At 39.3% G+C, this 8903-nt stretch overlaps 1 pseudogene; it reads left to right on the forward strand.

Annotated features, from left to right (window-relative positions):
- LOC107655788 (interferon-induced very large GTPase 1-like) overlaps window positions 1–8903 on the forward strand; it is a 15631-nt pseudogene that overhangs the window by 2264 nt on the left and 4464 nt on the right.

Raw genomic sequence — 8903 nt, forward strand, 5'->3', positions numbered from 1 at the left:
CAATAAAAATGAGTCTTTCTTAACAAATTAAATTAAGATAAATTCTAAATTAAGATGGGTATTTGGCAATAACGAAATTAAGATAAAGGCTCCGCGGGATTTGCTTCGCCACTTCTCTCCACAATCCGGCCTCAACGCGACGGTGAATAGCAGCTGAAATGTAATAAAAGAATAATGCCAATATTAGCCTATATACTCTGTCTACGTTATGCATTTAAGACTCAATTGATATTTAGTTATAATTTGAAAAACCTTTACTCACCAAGATTAGGCTACATGTTTTTGTGGAGGAAAATGATTGAATCCACTGTAGATCGCTTCAGCACGGTCCTGCGCTCACTGATGGTGCGTCCAGCAGCACTGAGCACCCTTTCACTGCTGCTGCTACTGGCCAGGATGCATAGTACTGATCTGGCTAATTTTGCAAGTTTTGGGTAGGATGGTTTGTTGATCTTCCACCAGCCAAGAACATCCATTTAATTTTCCATGACAGCCGTTTCAATGTAGCGAGTGACCTCGTCATCTTCCCAGTCAGCTTGCTGTACATTTTCCCACTCCACAAAATTCACTCTTTTTGCCAGAGGAGGAGTGGGTTCGACTTCGGATAGCTCTGGGTCTCGAATCTCCACATCTAGTGCACCTGCAGCCATGGCTTGCAGAAGAGTGCAGGCATGAGCATGTACGGCGTTCCTGTCTGAGTGTGACAACATTCTCAGCTGGTTAAATTTTGGCCAGAGGAATGTTGCGATCTTGTGGAGCTCCTGTATTATCACTTTACGCGCGACACAGTCTTCGTGCCATTTATGCACGACAGCTTGCTGAGGGGAGTCCAGGGCATTGGGCTGACAGTGGCGTTTCAGTTTCTCACACCAGAGACACACACGATTAAGTGTTGGATACTTGTCTCCCTCAAGTTCCCGCTGTGCTTCATAGAACGGCTTCAGAAAGTCTATCAAAAAGCCCAGTGTGTCCGGTGCTATTTTTTCAATGCGCGCGCTCTCCCCTCGTGCCTCCAGCTTTTCATGGAGCTCATGATAAATGGCCTGTATAGAAGTCAGTGTGAGGTGCACCGTACTGAACCGAGTGTCTCCCATTTGCAGCAATGTTGTTGACAGTTGCGCAGCCAACCCCGACTGTTTAACATCCCTGACTAACGATTTAGCAGCAGAAATGGTATCTCCTATGTCCGGAACACCGTCGGCTTTGGATAACTCGGCAATGTCGAGTCCATGGCGCAGTACCATATTAATGACATGGTCAATGCAGTCCAATCTCTGGTATGGCCGCAGAACTAATTTAATGATTGCCCCCTCATCGGTCACCCATACAATTTTGCTGAGAGAGGAAGCGTCAAGGCCAAACGTTGTCACCAGTAGGTTCAATATCTCCCATCTGATATTTTCTCCCGTCTTTGCCTCTTCCAAAGGGAACATTGTAGTTGTCAGGGTTTTATTCACCAGTTCCATATCCTCACTTATGAAATGGCATGTGATTGTCAAATAACTAATTTTCCGATAATCTTCTGTCCACATGTCTGTGGTCATTGCGACTGTGCCATCCTTCAACAAAGTCTTAAGTTTCTGTACTAAAGCTACCCTCTTTTCTTCTGCCATGTCAGTGCACCTCTTCGCAATTGTCACATGGCGGGGAATAAAAGAGTTTACGGGACTCTTCAAACCCCTCGCCATTTACGATATTAAAAGGCCTAATGTCTTTACAGCAAAAGCTGACACACTTCTCCGTCATCGTTTGTTTCACCTTTGCAGGGATGGGTTTTGATGCTGTAACAAACGATTTGATTGTAGGTTGATCCTGGGCACTGGCAGGTGTTGAACAGCTTCGATCAACATGCCTTATCAGCGACGAATTCCCTGTCGCTTTGGTGTCGCACTTTAACAGAATGTCGCATTTTTTGCATTTTACATAACTGTAGGGATTTCTAGTACATGAACGGACACTGCTATGCCCCTATGAGCCATCATGAGGTTTGCTAATCACCCCAGCACATGACTCCAATATTCTGGGTCGACTTCCTGCCAGTCTTGTCGTCATCTACCCAGAGGAGTGATTAAAGACTAATCCAATCAAGAGACAATAAAGCTTTCTTTGTATCAAGAACTAAAAAGTTCTTTCACAATATATAGTTGAGAGAATACCTCGTGATCGCTTAGGCATAGGACCCTTATATGTATGCACAGGAAATGGCTAATTTAAAAACCACGATGTCTTGTGACCACCAATGAATGGAACTATTACCTCCAAACAGGAAAAGGACAGTAAATTAACTGACGCCCTCAGGCATGCAAACACGGGATCATGCATGACTACCACATTACCCATTGAACATCTGCTTTCTGCCCTGACTGAAACTCCTTTTGTCACAAACAAAGAAACAGAACGTACACAGACAATCGTTTAAACTCAACGAGTTTAAACTCATAAGTAGTGAAAATGTATCCACTGTATGTGTTATGCCGTATATATATATGTTTGATGTGTTTATTGTAATCTATGAAGTTTAATCGATATTTTATAACCCTTTTATTTAGATAAAGTGATTAAAGGTACTCTGTGTATGCCAGATATGCGAAGTTTAGGCTTGTGGGAATGGTCATGATATTTAAGTAACCTTGGTATGGATGAAAATGTTTTATTTTGAACAGTGTGTGTTGTACGACACTTTATAAGAAGGTATTAAAGCTTGCAGGAATACGCCTCACTGGAAACATGGGACTCATGCATGATAAGGAACAGTATTGGGTGTGGCTAAGCCCCGCAGCCACCATCGATTGGACAATCGCGTATGGGATGGACCAACATCGAGCCTGCTTAAAAGGAATACAAAGCTCTCTCGGGCTCGCTGGCTCTCTCTCTCTCAAGACCTTTGGTTTTCACCTTGGTGAGCGCGACAAAGTGCCCCCACGCCGTAACATCGCACAGCGAGACCATCTAAGAACTCAAACACTTCAGTTGAACCTTCGCGATCTTCAAAGAACTTAAAGTCTTGCAAACTCAGACTTTTAGCAGGACTGCTCAAGCCTCTGTGTCATCAAGAAAGCAGCCAATGCAACGAGGGCTTCCCCAAAAGGACGTCACCCAAACGTCACCTTAGTAACCAATCAGCAAAGGAATTTCCCTCCAGCAGCCATCCAGGAAGCCTGCGTCAGCAACGGGAAATCATCTCAAGAACTCAGCTTTCAGCAAATGCAAGTACAAACGAAATCTTCTATCTGCTGAACTGACGCTGGTGAATTGAGTTAAGCTGTAAAGATAAGAAAATATCTGCTTTGGGAATTCTCTCAGGCTGAATTTAAAACCACTCGTGAAAACGAGTTAGAACTTTGAAACTTCATGCAACTCCGTTAACTCATTCCTTCATTTTTCTGAGCTGTATATGTGTGTGTGTGTGTGTATGTGTGTTTTAGCCTAGTTTTAATGTAATCTAGAATAGCCAATAAAATTCATGTTTCATTTATAAAGAATCATTGTCTGGTGTCATATAACTTTAAAGTCAAAACCTTTGCCAAAGATCACGTTACCTCTCTAAGAGCTTACAAATTATCATAATTGTGTTGACCTGTGGCCAAGGAAAATACCCATAATCAGATGGTTAAGATACACTGACATTATCATCTTGCTGGCCGAGTAGCTGATAGAGTGTAAACCATTTAAATTTGAAATCAGTTTTAATCAGGTGAACTCGAATTTTCAGAGTCGATTCCTCTCAAAACCTGAATGAATTAATAATAATTAATTCCTTAAAATTAAGTAATCAAGTCATTACATAACCCACTTGCTCATTATTCTCATTATGAACATGGTCAAAACTTTTCCACACCTCAGACTTTGCTTTAGTTGCTGGTGCAACCAAAACGTAATCGCCAGAGGCAAGCCCTCCGTTTCACCTCCTCAGCATCCATTTTCGCATCTTTCTCGCACTAATCAAAACGCATCACATGACCGCTCATTTACCGCGCAAGCCGGAGCGCAAGCCCGAGGCCGTGTAAAATGATATAAATTAATCATTTATTTAAGTTTAACAAAAATGAAATTTTTTAGGCCTATGAAAATACGTTTTATTTTTCTCAAATTCATTTTTATTTTTATCAAATTCTGTGAATCTGTTTTCCATTCATTTTCTGGATTCCATTATAATAGTTTCATCAAATTTCAATAATCAAAAGCATGTCTAATTATTAAATATCTTATTATATTATTTACTTTTCTTTTTTCAGAAACACTGTTCTGTATTTATAATTTTCTAGTAAATAAATTCTGTTAAATAATTTTTCTGGTAAATATTCCTTAAATATTGTTTAATAATATTTTAGTAGTAGTAGTAGTCCTATCATTAAATTAAGTAATATTTATGTCAAGTTAAACTGAACTTTTATTTTGACGGGTTGCTGTGAAGACCTTAACATTTATGTTTGTATATTATATGACTGCTTTTTCTCAAAAGAAATGGTAACATGCTCATGAACTGATCTCAGAGCAGTTCTAGAGTTGATGTTTATGTGTTCATGTGCTCATATATTGATACGGCAGAGACAAAACAGAGCGAGCATCATATCATGTGCACTACAGTGTGCGTGTAGTAAATGAAACCACGCGTCTGCGTCATTCATTCACACACAACATGCAGGATTCAGATTTAAATAGCCATATTCCATGATATTCCACGTTATGCAGTAAATTCAGTTTTTTTTTTTTTTTTTGACTGGTTCCCGTGATTCCAACTGAGTTTTCATAATCATAGGGCCCTATAAATAAACAGTGTTTTACTCAGGAATTACAGCTCTTATCAAAATGCATTCTTAAAATACCGGTACTAGTAAAATGAGGAATCGTAATGTTTTTAAAAGCAGGGTATCGATTCCATTTCAGTACCAGTATATCGTGCAACACTAGTTCCTAGTGATAAATGAACATGTTTTAATCTTCTTCTTCTGTCAGTTTCAGAGGCTGTGAAGCTGAATCTGGTTGTGTGCGGGAGATTAAAATCCTCTGTATCAGAGCAGATCCTGCAGCAGACAGACAGAAGATCAGACGTGGAGCTTCATGGTCGTCTGATCAGTGTAATAGAGCTTCCTGCTCTGATCCGGCTCTCAGAGGAGGAAGTGATGCGTCAGACTCTCCGCTGTGTGTCTCTCTGTCATCCTGGAGTTCATGCTTTCCTCATCATTATTCCTGACGCTCCACTCAATAATGAAGACAAAGCAGAAATGGAGGAGCTCCAGAGGATCTTCAGCTCCAGAATCAACAAACACATCATGATCCTCATAATGCAGAGCTCAGAGCATCAGACAGAAGAACTCAATGAAGAAACACAGTCTGTCATTGAGAGGTTCGGAGGACGACATCATTTCTTTGGTCCCAAAACACAAGTGTCCTCATTGATGGAGAACATCGAGCAGATGCTGGAAGAAAACAGAGGAGAGTATTTCTCGACAGAGATGTTTCTGGAGACGCAGATGAAGAAACTGATGAAATATGAAGAGATGAAGAAGAAAACTGACTCACTAGAGATGCATTTACCATCACAAGGTAAAAAAAAAAAAGAGTTTGATATTAAACTACACAGCATGTTTTAAAATAGATTTTTTTTTTTACTACAGGAGTGTTTGATTCTATATTAGATTTTTATACATTTGTTAAAAAGTTCAAAAATTCAAAATTCTATTTAAAAATTCCAAAGTCAAAAATTCTGATTGTTGAAAAATAAGGTCAAAGCTGAATTGTTCCACAGGAAATGAAGATTATTACAATAGTAAAACTGATAAATAAATAAAAAATCCGATCTCTGTAATGTTTTCTGATCCATATTAAATTTGACAGAGGGCAGCTGCTTCATGAAGATTAGAAAAGCACACTAATGTCTCTGAACTGTGTACATTGTAGAGTGACGTGTACATCTTATTTCCTCACAATGCATTTCCAGACCACACAAAACTACATTAAATACTAAACAAGCAGACAGCAGACCTCTTTTATGTCACAGAATGTAATTTTGGGGAAAACAAACTTTAGGCTGTCAAACTGATGCAGTTCCTCTCTTACAGGTTCATCAGAGATTGAAGATGATCTGAGGATTGTTCTGCTGGGAAAAACTGGAGTGGAGAAAAGTGCAGCTGGAAACAATCTTAGGAAGAGAAGCGTTTGCAGCAGAGACATCTCATGAGTCAGTGACTAAAGAGAGTCAGAGAGAATCATCTGAAATCAACGGGCGACGTGTTTCTGTGATCGACACTCCAGGACTGTTTGATACTGAACTTACTAACGAGGAGATCCAGAGAGAAATCAGACACTGCATCTCCATAATCCTGCCTGGACCACATGTGTTCATCATTGTGCTCAATTTAGGACAACGATTCACTCAAGAAGAAGCAACAGCTGTAAAGATCATCCAAGAGACGTTTGGTGAGAAATCTTTAATGTTCACCATGGTGCACTTCACCAGAGGAGACGATCTGAAGGACAAAACCATTGAACAGTTTCTGGGAAAACCAGGATCTCCTCTGATGAAGCTGATTGAAGCGTGTGGAAACAGATATCATGTGTTCAATAATAATCAGACTGGAGACCGAACACAGGTGACTGATCTACTGGAGAAGATAGACAACATGGTGAAAGAAAACGGAGGGAGTTTCTACTCATGTAAGATGTTCAGAGAGATGGAGAGAGAAAAACAAGAACAACAGATGAAGATCCTGATGGACAGAGTCAGAGAAAGAGAGGAAGAGATGAAGAAACATGAGGAAGAGAAAGAGAGAATGAAGATGATGATGGAGGAAGAACGACAGAATCAGGACAAAGAGAGGAAGAGAAGAGAAGAGGAACTGAAAAGAGAAATAAGAGAACAAGAGAAACATCAGAGAGAGACACGAGATGAGATGAGACGAGAACGAGAGACATTTAGACAAGAAACAGAGGAAATTAAGAAAGAGAAAGAGAAATTGCTGATCAAATATGAGACCGAAATAGACAAACTGATGAACAGAATAGAGAATGAGAGAAAGAAAAGAGAAGAAGAGTTTGATGAGAGAGAAGAGCAACATAAAACACTAATAAAAGACAAAGAGGAGAAAGAAAGAGAAATCAGTGATATGAAGAAAGAACGAGAGGAACTGGAAAAATGGAATTTAGAGGAAAAGATGAGAAAAGAAGAAGATGAGAAAAGAAGAGAGAGAGAAAAACAGATTTGTGATGAACAGATTCAGAGACTGCAGAGTGAAATGGAGGGAATAATCTGAGAGAAAGAGAATAGAAAGAGAGAGACGAGAACAACTGGAGGATTCAGAGAAGAGACTGAAAGAAGAAAGAGACAGGAGAGAAGATCAACAGAAGACTCTTGAAGAGAAACTGAGACTCCTTGAAGAACAGCATGAAGATGAACTGAAGAGAAGACGAGTGGAGTGCAGAAAGGAATATGAGAGAGAGAAAGAGAAGATGAAGAAGATCTGCTCTGAAACTGATCCTTCACTACAAAAACTCAAGACAATTAAACAGACAAATACAATTATTTTTACTGAATGATGTTGGTTTCAACTCTAAAAGAAAACAGAAAACTGGAGATTGAGTGCTCAAGACTATTGGTCTGCTATGTTTGTTCTGTTGGTAGTCACACTTTTAGTAGTAATTATAACCCACCAAAACTCAGACAACTAACATTTCAAATGTTAACAAAAATATTCTCTTAAGTTTTTACTTCCTGAAAGATATGTGTTTCAACTCCAAAGGTCACAGCTTACAGGAAACTGGAGACTGAATACAGCAAGTGGTCCTGGTGTCTTCGCAGTGCCATGATGGAAACTGAGAACAAATTACACAATCATATAGAAAATGAAGCAATTAATGAGATTGAAGAATACAAGTGAAGAAGTGAAAACATCAATGTCTGAATTCTTTGAGAAAGACAGAGATGCAGATAAACTGATTCAGTGGAAAACATTATTTGAAATCAAAATAAAAGAGCTTCAGGAAAACATTGTGAGAGAAACAAAGAGGAGATTAAATGAGATTCTTCAGCAGCGAGACCTGAAGAAAATGATCATGACAGATCATGAAAACACTCTCTATGAAAAGAGCAAACAACTTGCCTTAAAACTCAGAGACAAAGCAAATGATGAAGAAACACCGAAGAAAGAGTTTGATTTGTTCTGGGAACAAAATGTGAATATGATTATCAGAGACATTCCTGCAATCAGAGACATTGACGTAATGAGAGATGTGAGAGAGGTACTCAGTGACAGCTATGAAAGTCTTCCTGTAGATCACTGGAGGGAGAGCAGGGATATTTTAACTGTACTGAATTATTCAGATTATGTAAAACTAAAGAAACCCAGTGGAATTACTGAAGCTTTAACACACGCCTACAGATCAGCTAAAGAGATGTTTGGTTTGATTCTATCTAGAGAGGATGAATCTCAAATAAGATCATTAGTCACAGATGTTGCTCAACAGACAGACACAATTATTCAGACATTTAACATTTCAAAGATGGGCTACAACATCAGATGCATTCAGCTACTCATACATCAAATCAGAGCAAGAGTAAATGGACATGAGGAAGGACAAGTTAATTATGTGTTCAGGAATGAATTCTTCAAGGATTTGCTTCTGTCCATCTGTGAGAGAGCAAACAAGAAGATCACTGACCAACACAGACTGTTCAAAGAAGACAATGATCCTCTTCTCTATTTGGAGAGAAAGAGAGAAAAGTACTGTAGTATTTTCCTGAAGCATTTCTGGGGAGCAACATCAACTGCTGTTTTTGGAGAAATCATTTGTGAGAAACTGAAAGAGCTCATTGAGCAGAGCGTCTACAAGAAGACTGCCAGAGATCTGACAGATGAAATGAGATCAAACTGTGAATCACTGAATGGAAGCAGAGCAAATCTGGA

The sequence above is a fragment of the Sinocyclocheilus anshuiensis genome, unplaced genomic scaffold (genome assembly GCF_001515605.1).
Source record: "Sinocyclocheilus anshuiensis isolate Anshui unplaced genomic scaffold, SAMN03320099.WGS_v1.1 scaffold1655, whole genome shotgun sequence".
NCBI classification, from domain to species: domain Eukaryota; kingdom Metazoa; phylum Chordata; class Actinopteri; order Cypriniformes; family Cyprinidae; genus Sinocyclocheilus; species Sinocyclocheilus anshuiensis.